Below are 16,287 nucleotides of genomic sequence, written 5' to 3' on the forward strand. Positions count from 1 at the left end.
CTCTGGTTCAAACGCCTCTGACATTTATATAAAGTTTTTGTTTTAGCATGTAATTTATTCTTCACACCTCTTTGAGGTATGAAAAGGAATAGGACAAAGAGGACAAGAGTGTGAAAGAGGGAGAGAGTGAAAAGCAGAGAAGACAATTTTATTTTTCTAACACTCACAGAAAAGTTCAGATCAAAGAGTAAGGGAATAGTCCGCCAGGGAGGGAACCTGATTTACCTGACTTTCAGCTCACCCTTCTTTCCACTTGGCTACACTGGTTTAAATGAGTTCTAGGCAAAGAGATCTCTAAAATATGAAAGAATGCTAAAACGTTGATCCGTGGTGGGGGTTAGTGAGAGGAATAAAATTTCCTAAAGGACAGTGTCTCAGTCATTAGAAAGTCACTTTCTAATGTCATTCCTGCACAGCAGGGAGGTTCTTCAGGCCTTCCATTTACTTACAAATGAAAACACAAAAATCTGAATGAGTAGAGACAAGCTGAAAAGTTTGAATGCATTGTGAACACTAAGGCTATGAAAACCAAGCTTCTAAGAAGGGAAATTATTGAAAAGATGCCAGGCTATTAAATCACACTAAAGTGAAAACTAAAATAAGTAAATAAATAAAACCCTGTAACTGCCACTTAAAATCAATTAGAAATATAAAAAGTGTATGTGTGTGTGTCCATGTGAGGGGCTGTGTTAAGGAAAATCGTGTCCATATGGGGCGTGGTTTCAAAGGCAGGAATTTTGCAGCTCCATGCCTCCATCCACGTCCCCATCCAGGAATGTAAACTTTCCCCCATGGGCTAGGTAGAAATTCCAGGTGAGCCTCTTTGTTCAAAAAGCCCACAAAAAGCTCTGGGAGGAAGGGCCTCTGTTGAGGACCTAGCAGCCAATCCAGTATCAGAATCCAAGATCAATCACTCCAGAGGAAGTTTAAAAGAACTCCTCTCATTGGATGAGAACACAAACGGGGCGGCAATAACTCCAGGGTTACAATTCCCCTTCCCCTTACCTGTGAGGATTCCTCCCTTGGATCCCCTCCCATGGCAGCGTGGGAGCTCTCTCTCGCCTTCTCTTCTTCTCTCTCTTTCTGCCTAATAAATGACTCTCTGCTAAACCCTTTGGATTCGTAATGTTTTATTCGAATGGTAACCTCACCACACTTCCAGTGCTCCTTCCCCCATTCTTGGGGCAAGAGAGGTCAAGGACCTGTGCACATCGGGGAAAACATCAGATGGGGGAAAACATCAGATGGGAGAACTGGAAGCGTCTTAGGGATGCCTCTGCTCCTTCCCCTGAGTTATACATGTATGTGAGAGCTGTCATGAGAGAAGGCATTGTATTTACATCCCCATGGAAAGAACAAACCAAGAAAACGCTACTTTTATCTCCTCTCTCTCTCTGTCTTTCTTTCTCTTTCACAATTCTAGCTAGTAGATAATACATATTAGTAATGTACACCTGAAATAAAGAACTAAGGCAAATGCCTTTAGGTAAAGCGTATACAGCTAGTGCTCGACGACCACGACTGGTTCCGACAGACTGGCCGTAACATGATTTGGTAGTAAGTTGAGTAGGCTATATGTACAGTACTGTGAAATGATGTTATAAAAATCTTTAAGTCATATTTTATCATAATTTTCTTTCATTATTGTTATATATCATAATTTTATTTGTTCATTTTATGCCATTTGTATCACCTCTACACCATTTTGTTTCTTATTTTTACATTCATCAGGTTTAAGTAAAACACTACATTACCAGTACAACTGGTTTAATATTTGCAAAACATGCAAAATTACAAAATACAGGTGCATACAAAAATACAAAATACAGGTGTAAAAAATACCATAGGAAACATTTTCCCAATTGCAAAACATATCAAAATATATAAACATGTACGAAACATTTTATTGGCCACTGGTGCTTGGCTGCGGATCGTTGATGTCATCATCTGAGGCAGCAGTTGGGGTTACAGGAGTTGGGTTTTTCATAAACATGGTGAGCTTTGTCTGAATTGTATGTTTCTTTTTTTCTTCATAAATTTCACAATATGGATGAAACACATCATGCGCCATCCATTCAATCCTTGCAAATCGTTTGATGTTTGGGTCCATTGCTTCGAAATGTATAAGAAGTTTATTGGGAGGGGTTTGATGAAAAATATCCAAGACACAAAATACAAATTGCTGTACCTAGTCTGGGATAACAGTTGAAATGGTGCACGTGGAGATGGTAGTGCTGCCAGAAGCTGGTCGGCACTGTCGTATGCCCAGCTTGGCAACGTTTGCGCTGCCAGACGTGGAGCAGCCGTAGCTAGCGATTGTGGTCGTAAAGTCGAATGGTTGTAAGTTGCATAGGTCGTAAGTCAATCAATACCTGTACTTGGGCCAAATGTATGGAATGTAAGCCTGAAAACATACTTCCAAACCAAGTATGGCAGGTGCTCCAAGTTGGGGTGGTTACAGCAGAGTTTTAAGGACAAAATGAAGAGGTATAAAAAGGCAGTCTCAGCCTGTTTGAATAGAAATACCATTGGTTAACAGAAACAAGTTAAGGGATGATTGGCTAACGGCTAAAGCACTTGTTGGAATACTCAGTTTGTGATTAACATTGTTACTGGAATTCTTTACACAAGCAGGAGGGATCCAGGAATTTCAAAGGAGTAACGGCGGCCTCAAGTCTGCTGCCTTTTGGCCACTGTAATTTAGTTAACCTCTGTCTGATTTTATCCTAAGAGTAAAGGAAAACACAGATATACTTCTCTAAAATGGTTTATACATCTTCTTGAAAAGCCAAAAATAAGCATAAACTGCAAACTAAATTCTGAATATGAATGTTTAAAAATAACTACTATGATAATATTTTCATAAATCAAAATTAATGTACATATATTTACTACCTTGTATCCTTTTGATAATGAGATGATGATATACATGAATATATTTTTAATGAGTTATTCTACTTTATGAGTTGTATTAATCGTAGATATCACTAAAATGTATTTTTTTTCAAAAAATAATGATTTTTGATATATAAATACTACAGCACCAGGGCAATAAATGGATCAGTATATATTTGCCTAATAAAACTTAAGTTTTGAAGTTTAAGGCAAAACTCTCTGGAAGATATATTATACCAACTTATTATTCCTTTATTTTTATTTAGGAAAATAGTTTTTCATTACTCACGGTCTCCAAAATGTATCAACTTTCCTTCCAAAGCTTTATTAAACTACTAAAGTACCCAAATTCTATTTAATATGTCAAAAAAATTATTAAGGCTTCATTAGCAAGAGAAAGGTGGGTGATGTTCTTTATTGTATTAATTTTATTGTGAAATAAGACTAGAAAAATTCATGTCATATTATCAATGGTCACATAAAAAAAGTATCCTAAATTCATGTCATATTATCAATGGTCACATAAAAAAAGTATCCTGTTTCCGACAGTCAGGCTAGTCTCCCCCCACTGTCTCATCTTATACTTATCTCAGTATGAATTAGTGTCCCGGAAATAAAGGAAGGGCACTAGTTCAGCTATTGAGAGATGATCACATTGTCACACTGAATAATAACATGAAGAGTAAGTACTTAGAGTCTTCAGGATAAAAGAGGACTAAACTCTGATTTTTTTTTGATCTTGCTCAAATTCCTACCTAAGGGTCTGGGGAGTCAGGCCCTACAAACCAAATATTCTCATCAGATGGAATTTATTTAACCCTATTTATCATAACTTACATTCTAATATGACTTTGGCATAATATCACATGACAAAGAAGAAAATACAAATATTTTACCCCAAAATATGTTTCTTTGCCATATGCTGAAATGACTCTGCAATGCCATCCTTTGTGAAGGGGAGGGGGGAAAATGAGAATTTACATCTGTAAAGAATTTATATTAACATAGCTAGATTTTTTTTTCAGGCCCTCCCAATCCTTAAGAAATTAACTGAGCATCCAGCACCTTTTAAAGCTCTGAATAGGAAATATTTGTCATCTGTCATCCCTAAGGGTAGCCACTATGAGAATTCAAAAGAACCTTGGCCTCCATAATCTTTTATCTTAACCTGAACAATTCATTTCTATTGATCTCACATCTTTTAGATAAGTCAACCAATTGTCAACCAGAAAATTGTTAAATTTACCTATAGAATGGAAGCCCCTCTCAACTGTTCAAGTTGTTGCACCTTTCTGAACCAAACCAGCATACATCTTAAATGTATTTGATTGATTGATTGATGTCTCATATCTCCCAGAAATATATACACCAGGCTATGCCCTAACCACCTTGGGCACGTTTTCAGTATCTCCTGAGGGTTTTGTCATGGGCCATGGTCATTCATATTTAGTTTAGACTATATCTCTTCAAATATTTTAGAGTTTCACTTTTTGTCAAGTCTTATTTATCTTCTTTTCTGAATGTATAGAATATGCCGTCAAGTATATCTTCCATGCAATATACTAGGTATGTGATCTCAGCCAACTTAGAAATCTTGCTCTGTCACTCAGACTGGAGCTGCAATCACTGTAGTCTAGAACTTTTGGGCTCAAGGGGTTCTCCTGTCTCAGCCTCCAGAGTAGCTGGGAGTACAGGCCCATGCCATTATGTCCAGCTGTTTTTTAAAAAAAATTTTTTGTAGAGACGAGGGCGTCTTGCCTTCTTGCCCAGGCTGGTCCCAAGTTCCTGGATTTAAGCTATGCTACTGCCTCAGCTTCCCTAAGCACTGGGGTTACATGCATGAGTCACTGTGCCTGGCTAGTATCTTGAAAATTTGGTCACTTCCCTTTTACTCTAAAGCCATGTGATTCTTCATTAACTAAGGATTGATGTCTATTAGCTAAGAAAATGATTTTGTTTTATTTTTCCTCAAATTTTAAAATCATTTGAAATATTTGAGCCATGTAATAACAGGAGCTCTGGGAAGAGAGGGGCAAGTGATATCACCAGCTGTGTAGCAAGATCCAGGGGAATTCTTCAAACAACTGAGGACGTGAAGAATGTGTTGCCATAAGAGTGACAACTTAGAAAGATCTGCATATAGAAGCTCCTAATTGTAACCTAACCTAATTATACAGTAGTCATAAAGTTTACATTTTTATATTTTCATAGTCTTTTAAGTCAAGAGCACTTCTTCAAATATATCTATAGAAACAGGAAAAACATATTCAATACTGCATCCTTTTCAAAATAATATGCCCATGGCTGGGCTCACTGCTCATGGTGTTGACTTACACCTATAATCCCAGCACTTTGGGAGACAGAGGTGGGCGAATAACGAGATCAGGAGTTCAAGACCAGCCTGACCAACATGGTGAAACCCCATCTCTAATAAAAATACAAAAAAATTAGCTGGGCATGGTGGTGCCCTCCTGTAATCCCAGCTACTTAGGAGGCTGAAGCAGGAGAATTGCTTGAACCCGGGAGGTAGAGGTTGCAGTGAACCAAGATCATACCACTGCCCTCTAGCCTGGGCAACAAAGCGAGATGCCATCTCAATAATAATAATAGTAATAATAATAATTAATAAATACATTAAATAATATGCTAAATTAATATTTGTTTGCTGTTAAAATCATTTTGAGGTACTGTGTTAGGAAAACCGAGTCCACAAGGGGTGTGGTTTCACAGGCAGGAATTTCCTAGAGCCAGGCCTCCATCCACATCCCCATACAGTAATGTAAAGTTCTTTGATTGTCCCATGCGGGCTAGGTAGAAATTCCAGGTAAGCGTCTTTGTTCAAAAAGCCCGCGAAAAGCTCTAGAGGAAGGGCCTCTGTTTTGGACTCCACAGTCAATCCGATACCAGAGTCAAATATCAATCACTTCAGTGGAAGTTTGAAAGTTCTCATTGGACGAGAACATGAATGAGGCAGGAATAACTCCAAGGTTAAAACCCCCTGCTCCTTTCCTATATGGATTTCTCCCTTGGATTCCACCCCATGGCAGTGTGGGAGCTCTCTCTGCTTCTCTCTCTCTCTCTCTCTCTCTGCCTAATAAATCGCTCTTTGCAAAACTCCTTGGGTCCACAGTATTTATTCAAATGGTAAGCTCACCACGCCTTCACGGGCCCGTTCCCCGATTCTAGCGGGAAGAGAGATCAAGAACCTGTGCACAACTGGGAAATCGAATGCAATAACTGCAAGTGTCTTTGGGACGCTCTCAAAGTTCTCCCATCCTCCAGTTACATCTCTGGTGAACAAGGGGAGGGAGCTGGGCCCCTGCGCCCCCTGTAGCCCCCGTCACATCTTGTGAGAGAAGTTCCTTTAAAGAGGCTTAAGGATAATCTTCAAGTTCAATGACACCAATCTAAAATAATCAAAAGGGTCAGAAATTAGTTTTAAGATAGTTTATTCAACACAAAGTTTGAGGAAAACTGCCTGGAAAACATATATTCCAAAGAATGGAAGTAGGTGTTCCAAAGTATAGAAGTTTGGGAAAGTTTGTATAGACAATTTTTAGGGAAGTTTACCAGAATTTAAACACCTATCCATATAAAGTTTAATGAATAATTACAACAATCTGATTAGCCCAGGTGATATTTTTCTTTTGGAAAATGTGTATTTAATATTCCCCACTGAAGAAATACCAGTCATGAGATCTTTTGTGCCATCTGGTTTGGATAGGTGCAGAACAACAAAGGAGACAGTTAATCTATAACAAAGATCAGATATTGGCAGGAAAGGAGACCTGGTCTCTGGTCTCTCCCAGTCATTTAGAGGACAGGAAAAATAAAGAAGAGAGTTACTCCATAGGCTAAAAAGTAGAAGTTATATGCTACATAATTCAGTCTCCAGGGCTAACCTTCCCGTTAGCACAATACATTTATAGGGTCATACAATTTTATTTTCTTTTCCAATGGATTTCCTTCCTTTATACAACCCTTTCTTCTAAGAATTGTCAATTTTAAATAACAGTGTTTAGAAAATATGATTACACATAAAGTTCATCTGAGTGAAAAATTTGAAGATGAGGAGAGTCACTTGGGAAACACGGGCTCCACAAACATGGGGTGAGAGTTTTAAAATGAAGAAGTTAAGGTTTCACTTACATAGGCAGACACAGAAAAATATATGGAAAATGTTACAGAAATTTGACTGGTTACTGATTTCTACATTCTAAGGAAGATTATTATTCGATGAGTAGGGTTAGTAATCTGAGGAAAGTTATCCTTGGTACTATTTGATCTCCCTGGTTATTTAGGGGGAAAAAAAAGAAGTTCAAGCTCTATGCCATATTAATCAGGCTGAATAGCCACATTGCTCTCAAGGATCAGGATAATTTAAAGTTCCAGCAGCTTTAAGTTTGAATTATTTAATTTCACAAAATAAAATGGAGGTGTTAAATTTTTAAAAAGTTCTTTAGTTTAATTATAGCACATTTAAAGCTAAATGAAAATTCACTCTATTCTTTTCTAAGCATTTGTTTCTCAAATAAATCTATTTTTAGTATTTTTGTTTGCTTTTTAAGTTTTTGTTTTTGTTTTTGTTCTGCTTGATAGAATTAACAGACTATTATCTAAATTTGAAAACTATTGCAAAATGAAACACTATACTAACCAGTCAACCAATGGAACAAAAAAATACTTCTGCTTCTCCCTTTCTAAAATAGACTACATTACCTATGAAGTTGTTGATATGATTTCTGCACATGAGATTTGCATATTCCATGCATGAATTCTCCTGATGCTTGTATAGGCATTGTCACAGGCTCATCAAGATCATGAGATCGTTTATAAAACAGAAATTATACTAGCACCTAACTCATAAAGATTATTTTATGAGCTAAATTAGACAATTGACAAACAGCACTTACAACAAAATTTAGCATATAGAAAGTGTTCAACTGATAGTTACTCATATCATCATCATCATCAATCATCAAATAGGTCCAGAGCTTTTCTGTTGCCCACTAACTGCAAACTGAGTTGTTTATTGATTACCTGCAGAACGTAGATTTTGATTCAAGGGATCCTAGATGGGTCATGAAAGTGTGCATTTCTAACAAGATCTAGGTGATACAGAGCCTGTAGTCATATAAGAACCATCAGCTATGTTAGCTACTGTAAGACAGGAGCATGCTTCAAATGCGTGCAGTATTTCTTGAGAGTAATGGTCCACTATTTTATTTCGTGTCCATACATAAATTTGTTTTTGCTTGCTTCTCTCTTTTTCTATACAGTCATTGATTTGTTATTTCCTTGAAAGAGTTTTGTTCCCAATCTATCATTGTCTCTATTAAAGATTATCAAATAACAGAGAAAGTAAAAACTCATATTAATCAGTTGAAATAAAAGTATGAGTTCAATTCAGTATATAGAGTTAATATAACTATAAAAGAGTTTTAAATTAGAATTCTGGGAAGGACAGAGCTTTCGGGTGCATGTAAACTTTTCAAAGGACATTTTTAAGCTACTACAAGAAAGTTATGTTCTTTAAAAATATAAGAAGCTAGGGATATCATTGTGTGTTATATATGCTGATAATTTTGGCTGTATAGTCTTCAAAAACATGGGCCTCCTAAAATAGCAAACTGTATTTCTTGTTGGGGAGAAAGGTTAGAGGAACACATTTAGTTTATCATCACCTATTCCTGACTTTTGTAATCTCTGAAAATCCATTTTCTTGCTGAGAAAAGTGTAGGAATTATCCCATTTTTCTCAATTAGGCTATTACAGAGAGTTACAAAGCAAGATAACATTTGATGTTATGTGTAAAAAACATAATCAAAGAAGAAGATAACATTCACATTATGAAATATATGTGAACAATATACAGATCTACTCTCCTTAAAATAACTTTGCTCTGCTTTGAAAAGTAAGATTCAACCAAATAATTTAAAGAGAATGTTATGGAGATATTATAAAACACAGTTTAGATTTTGCTTTCTTTTCATTATACATATTTTTATTTTAGCAAAAGAAGAGATATATGATTTTCCTGCCTTTATACAGAATACCATAAAGAATTAAGGTCACTTTGTATAAATTAAGATAAAAGGCTCATTTGCTTAAGATAGACAATTCCCAAAATCTCCTTCAAAACTTAAATTATCCTAATAACCGACTCAATCTTTTCTTTTTCGTTAGATATTACACATTAAAATATATTTAATTCTAATGAATTATATTGTTTCTTAACTAATTCTTATATTTTAGAAATGATAATAGAATGAATGATTATTCACTTTTTGGGGACTTTCAGTGACATTTTTAGTGGGATTAAAAAATGCTTTGAGTTTCTCATTTAAATTAATGATAAGTAGGCTATTATGGTTATTTTTATATTATACATAAACATTTCTATAACTAGTATATTTATAGCTCTTGCATTACTGAGAGGGAATTATGAAACAATTGGTAAAATCCTCTGAGTCTTTGTTAAGTAATATTTTATTCCCCGTAAATGATGCAAAGACAGGTATATACTATGTAGAAAAGAAATTTTCTTCCTAAATAGAAAAGCTGGAAATAGTGAAATAGCTAATCTAGTATTTACTCAGAAACTTATAAAAGGAAAAGGGGTAAACATAGGAGTGACATCTGGATGGAACACAGTGCTACTTTGTTATAAGATACAGTCAGATTTTGCTGGGAAGGTAATTGTTGCAATACATCACAAAGATTTCCCAAATACAGGATGGTGTGTATTATGAAGAATCATGTTGCCACTTTAGAAGACATGAATGAAGATATTTGAAGATCACTGATGGGGTACATAAGTGGCATTAAAATTTTGAATTATCTAACTTCAACCTGCTTACCAATTATATATCCAATTACTTTATTCATAATTTTTTATCCTATTGTATCAAAGGAAGTGCTTTTGTTTTCATATGCCCTCTGTCTTCTCACATCCAGGTTTTTGTCACATTTCCATCCACTGAAGGCCTTAATAAACACCCAGCTTTCGCTAATTTTTCCATTTCTATGAATTCCATGAGAAACAGCATGATATTTAAATTATCACTGAGTTTGGGGCCATGAATAGTACCAGACACACAGCAGACGCCTAAAAGATGCTTATTGAATTACTGTACAGAGATCCTGCTATTTCAGCTATTACATATTATGCAAGTTGACTAGGCCAAGCACTGTGGCTCACTCCTGTAATAATAGCACTTTGGGAGGCCAAGGCAGAAGAATTGCTTGAGTCCAGGATTTCATGACCAGCCTGGGCATATTTAAAAAAATAGCTGAGTGTGGTAACTCATGCCTACAGTCCCAGCTACTCAGGGAGCTGAGGCAGGAGAATCACTTGAGCCCAGGAGGTCAAAGGTGCAGTGAGCTGTGATCGCACCACTGCACTCCAGACTGGGTGACAAAGCAAGACCCTGTCTCTAAAATAAATAAGTGAACAATTAAAAATAAGTTTACTATGCCTAACCTATGATTACAAGTACCTATATTCTTTACATTGTTAATACCTACAGGTGAGCTGTAAGGAAGGTACAATTACTTCCACTTTATGAAGGAGGTAAATACATCTCTGGAAGTTTTACCTAGCCAGGATATAAGCCAAGCTATTCAAAGATCAACTTGTGTGCTCTTTATATGACTGCCTTTACTGATAATTTTCACTATTTCATAAGATAACATGTGGCTAGAGTAAATGTTATGATTTTTAGTGACTTTTGAGTCTCCTTTATCACATTGAAGCTAACAGTGACTGAGATGGTCTTCTCATCTCTACTTTTAGCTAGAAATCTTGAATTGTGTAGACATTTTTGTAAAGAAGAAAGTTTTTAACTCCAGCACCTGACAGGCATTTGCTTAGATTTTCAGAGTACCAATCCTCAGTTTTGCAATATAGTCATATTTTTGGTGCCATTATCTTCCAGGTGAAATAAACTTGAGTTGTACATGCACATACAGCATATACATTAAAGATAAGTATTCTAGCAATACCTGCTTCCCTTGCTTAAATTGCTTAAGACTAAGTTTTATGGATCAATTATTTCGATAAGCAAATCATGACTTCATTAAAATCGAGGGAGTATATCTTACAATAAGAAGAATAAAAGAGTAGTGCAAAAAATTTCACAAAACACTGTAAAGTTTTACTATGACAAGCATATTAAAGCAATAATAAGTTACCATCTTTCAGCCAAAGACTGACAAAATATTAAAAAACACACAACATCTAGGAGTAATATTTGTGTAAAACACTGGGACAAAAATACCATAGAATATTATACAGCTATAAAAATGAGCATGTTTGATGTTATTTATTGACCTAGAGGAAATAACCTAATATATTATTAAATGAGAAAGAAAATGTAGGTTAATACATATGTTATGGTAAATTGGCTACAATAACAAAAACAATAAAAAATTTCTGTTTCATACACACACACACACACACACAAACACACACACACACACACTCTCTCTGTCTCTTCTATCCACATGGGAGAAATTGTGTAAGATGCTTACAGTCTTCTCAACATTGCTTCTCCTAGACAAATGCAGTAGGAAGGGGCAAGAGTAGACAATGATGATTATTTTTTCTTTACATTTTTTGCATTGTGTTACTTGTTATGGCGATTGTCGTTAGTTTTGTAATTTCATAGCAGAATTTAATAAAACAAATAATCAGGAGAAGAAATAATGTTCAGAAAACATAGTTTTAATCAAGCAAAGTTAAGAATACCAGATGTGACAGGTATATAAATTTAAAAAATCAAAAATTATGCACAAACATGAAAAAATAAGTAAAATTTCTTGCATTTCAAAAGAAGTCTAACAAACAGGGTAATAGAGTAAGTATGTTATCAAGAAGGTATTTGCCTGTATAAATTGCAAGAATATAATAATTCCATTTGTACATAATGGAAAGTATAAAAAGGTCAAAAGTAGTCAGGCAGATACAAAAATATGAGGTTGAAAATGCAGTTGGTTCTAGGTTCTGAAATGTTGGAAGTGAAACCTGAGGATGCTTTTGTCAGTCTTAAAGTGCCTCGTTCCCTTAGATTTTTATTGGTCTTAGATATCTGAAATTGTATGCTAACTTTTACCTGCTCTCTTTGTTAAACTGCGAAAGTTTCTTAACAGTAAACATAACTAACAAATAAAAAGTTTAGTAAATCATGACAGCACCCTTCAAATATTGAAGGACTTTTCATTTGGAGGTTCAAGTACCTGTTCTGTATTATGCTAAAGAGTATAATTCTAGCCAATTGGTAGAAGCCACGAAACCTCCATTTTGTCTTTGAGCTATTCAAATATTTGAGGGTTTTTTTTGTTTGTTTGTTTTATTTTTTAATTTTTTATTTATTTAAGGGAGAACTCTCACTTTGGAGATGTGAGATTTTCAAGGTGAGGTTTGGTGAACATTTATTGAAAATGTTTATAGATATTTAAGTGCCTGAGAAGTACTGGAAGAAAATGCACTTTCATATAATGTAAGGTGTTGTCTTTCCTTGGTTTTAAGGATTAAGTGGGTATTAGAGAACTGTTTTCAGAAGGCCCAACAAACCAAAAATTTAGAGTGAAAATAATATCCTAGGGAGTTAATTTGAAGGAAAATGAAAGGAAAAGACAGCAAAGTATAGTGAAGTGTGTGTGTGTGTGTTTGTGTGTGTGTGTGTTTGTGTGTGTGTGTGTGTGTGTGTGTGTGTATGGGTGGGTGTGTTGGGGATGTGCGTGTGTGTGTGTAACAGAGCTAGCCTAAAGTTAGAACCTGAGCAATGCCATTTTATACAAGACAAAGCTGTTTTCCAAAATTAAGTTGTAACGGCTGCCCCATTCTCCTCACAGTAACTGCTGGCCTTGGCTTCTGTAAATAAAACTGCTAGTTTACGCTGCGAAATAACTACTATGTAAAGCTGCTTAAACTTTGCTTATCAGTAACTGCTCTCTGTGGCCCTGATGAGACAGGCAAGCAGTCCTCACCCTGCGAATTGTAGTAAGTAACTAAGATCTGTGATTTCCACCTTACACAGATAATGTGTAAACAAATGTTTATCTTGACTTCTGTAAACCACTTAAGTAACAAACGGAATGACAAAAGTCCCCTGGCCCTTGGAATATCGGAGCCCTCGTCTCCGCCCAGGAGAGGATTTACAGAATCCACTAGCCCTGGGAATGTCTGAAGCCTTTTCATCCCCATCCCTGCTCCTCACCCCCACTCCCAAGGTGGTTTTTCAGGTATAAAAAGCCTTGGCACCCTCCTTTAGACACCACAGGTTGGAGAGACGGGAGTCCTCTGTGGTCACCGGCAATAAAGACCCTACAATCTGGCATACTTTTGTCTTGGTGTTAACTTTCTATGCTCAGTCTAGTATAACATGTGTATGTGTTTATGTTTTACTCTGCAGGGAAAAGCTTTGAGCTTTATTAATGTAGATGATCACATTTAAATAGAGCAAAAAAGGAAGAAAATGAGGCTTAAATTTCCTTTGCAGTTTAAAAAAACTAAGCATCTGAAAAATTTGTGACTTGACTGACACTTTCAGTTCTCACTCAGATGAAAGATCAAGAAGGGAGGCTTACATTGGACTTCCTATCAATTAGAAAGAGCTGTCTGAAGAGTTGGAAGTAAAAAGGAAGTTGCATAAAAAGTTATATGCAACTTTCTGGTTCATTTTAACTCCACAATAGGCAAATTAAACAACTTTTCTTGTCTGAAAATTAGAAAATTTCAAAAAAATAATTTTGAGGTAATCTCACTATGATGACATATTCAGAAATTTTAAAAGATAAGTCAGTTCTAAAAGGCAGGAGTATACTAATTCTACACGAAAAAAATGGCAGTATTTCAAAACCAATGAACAAAATAGAAGTATAGTAAAATTTTTAATTTGATGCTCAAAATTATATTACATATCTTGAGTAAATCTACGAAATGCTATGAAATTCTTTTGTGTATTGAATTGGGCTTTTAAGAAAATAGGCTCTGTTAGAAACTAGAGTTCTAAAAATGGTATAACATAGACCTTGAAAACAAAGATAACAGCAGTATAAATCTGTCAAGAATTAAAAATAGTGTAAAAATAATAAATAATGCATAAATTGAAAAAAAAACCCAAGTGCTTTAGATTGGCTTTGAAGGAAGAGAAGAAATTCATGAAAGGAATTTTAATCAGAGAGAAAAATATGGATAGTATAATAGTCCAGAAAACTATCAGTAGTTTGATCAGACTAGAACAAATCTGTGATCCAGCAGCATGTCAGAAAATATAGTTAGATGTATAGAATAATAATGGATATCCCTGAATACTATGCTATGGAATAAGCACATTTTATTTTTTAAGACTTGGGAATGTAACTCTCAGCCTCTGTAAGCAATGTAGATGAGAGGGCAATGAATCCTGAAAGGAGAAACGGTAATTAACAATAGTGAGGCTTGAAGTAAATGCATGACAGTGGCGTTGGAGAAGAGAGATAGAACTACTTTGAAGTAGATGTTTATTACAGGTTTTCAGTAGTTACTGCCAGAATCAACAGCTTATTCATGGGCATAAACTCTTAAAGAGTTTTTTTTTGTTTTGTTTTGTTTTGTTTTGTTTTGTCTTGTTTTGTCTTCTCCAGATGAAACATAGAAGCATTTATTTGTAAGTATAGTGTAGTAAGTGTCTTTTTAGTTCACCAATAAACAAGGACAACCCCACCTTGTTTATTGGTGAACTAAAATGATACAAAGGGTAATAATATGTATTTTTCTTTTGTAGACAGAAAACAAGACAATTCTTGACAAAGTAATGTCAATGATCATCTGAAATAAAACCTTTTGTATCAAGGTTTTATATATAAGTCATTTTCCTTTGCAATGAGTAAAATTGTATAATGATAAAAATTTAATATATATCTCATTAAGATATTCCAGTATTTAGAAGAACATATGGAAGTCAAATTTCATATATGTGTAGCTATTTTCATTCCTCAACTGATATACTTTTAAATTTACCTATTACCTTAATGGTACTGTCCTAGATGATAGAAACACAGATGCCGAGAAAACTCATTCCAACTCTAGCCCTAAGGGAGTTTTTTTTTTTTTTTTTTTCTTTCTTTCTTTCTATTGAAGGGAGTCAGGAAAAAAATACATTGTTAAAAAGTAGACTGTATTGGATGGCTATAAAGATAAATTACGGAAGACTAGAGGGATGTGTTGGGTTAGATTGGGCTTTATAAAGATAATTATATGCACGTTATTGCTGAGTAGGTGGCATTTGAGTACAGATCTGGCAGAGGTAAAGAAATTTGCCAGCCTAATATCTTGGGATGGAGAGCTCTGGCTAAAAGAATCAAGTGCAACTACATGTCTGGTGAGTTTCAGGATCAAGGACATTGTCTTTATTTTTCTGAAGCAAAGTAGCAAAGTAAGCAAGAAAAAAGTAGGAGGAGATGAAACAAAACATATTAAAGGAGTGGATTCTGTAAAATCTGTAAGCATTTCTAGGATTTGCATTTTATTTTAAGTAAAACTTGAAGACTTGTAGAGTATCGATTATTCAGATGATAATGTATTGTACTCAGAACCCATGGAGCTAGGAAAATTACATTTTCTGTGATCACTTATTTAAAAAGCAGATCTATTCTTTGGTGATAACATATATAAAATTATTTGAACACTGCCATGCAAGCACCAAAACAGTTTTCCTTTATGATTCTGTCACTCAAATATGGAATGAATATATACTTTGGAGATAGCCGTTGGTTCACTGAAAATGATGTCACTGCACTGGGTACCACATAAACATCAAGACTTCACCACATGTCAGAGAATAATTTCGTTAGAAGGATATGCACTCTCACAATTCTATATAATGTGCATAGCCAAGGTTATTAATCAGAATTTGGGAGTTATTTTTCATAGGTCTGTTTTTTCCCAAGCTTCTACCCATTAGATAAGGCTGACCTAACTATTATTAGCTGAATTATCTTATCTTGAGGATAACTTAATTTACTCAGAAATGAAACATTCATGCCTCCAGGTGAGCAATGATGATGATACTTGAAGTTCATAAACAAGTCAGAAATTTCCTCTATTCTTAATCTCATAAATTGTGTTAATCAGCAAGAGAGCTTTTAGAAAACTCCAATAAACTTAATTTGACTGTACGTAAATGAGTTTAATATTATTTTATCTTTTCTTCTTATTTTTTTTCTTTATTTTTATTTTTTATTTTATTGCATTTTAGGTTTTGGGGTACATGTGAAGAACATGCAAAATTTTTGCATAGGTACACACGTGGCAGTGTGATTTGCTGCCTTCCTCCCCATCACCTACATCTGGCATCTCTCCCCTTGCTATCTCTACCCAGCTCCCCACCCCCCACCGTCCCTCCCCTA

Source organism: Cebus imitator, unplaced genomic scaffold (genome assembly GCF_001604975.1).
Source record: "Cebus imitator isolate Cc_AM_T3 unplaced genomic scaffold, Cebus_imitator-1.0 Scaffold465, whole genome shotgun sequence".
In the NCBI taxonomy this organism is placed as follows: domain Eukaryota; kingdom Metazoa; phylum Chordata; class Mammalia; order Primates; family Cebidae; genus Cebus; species Cebus imitator.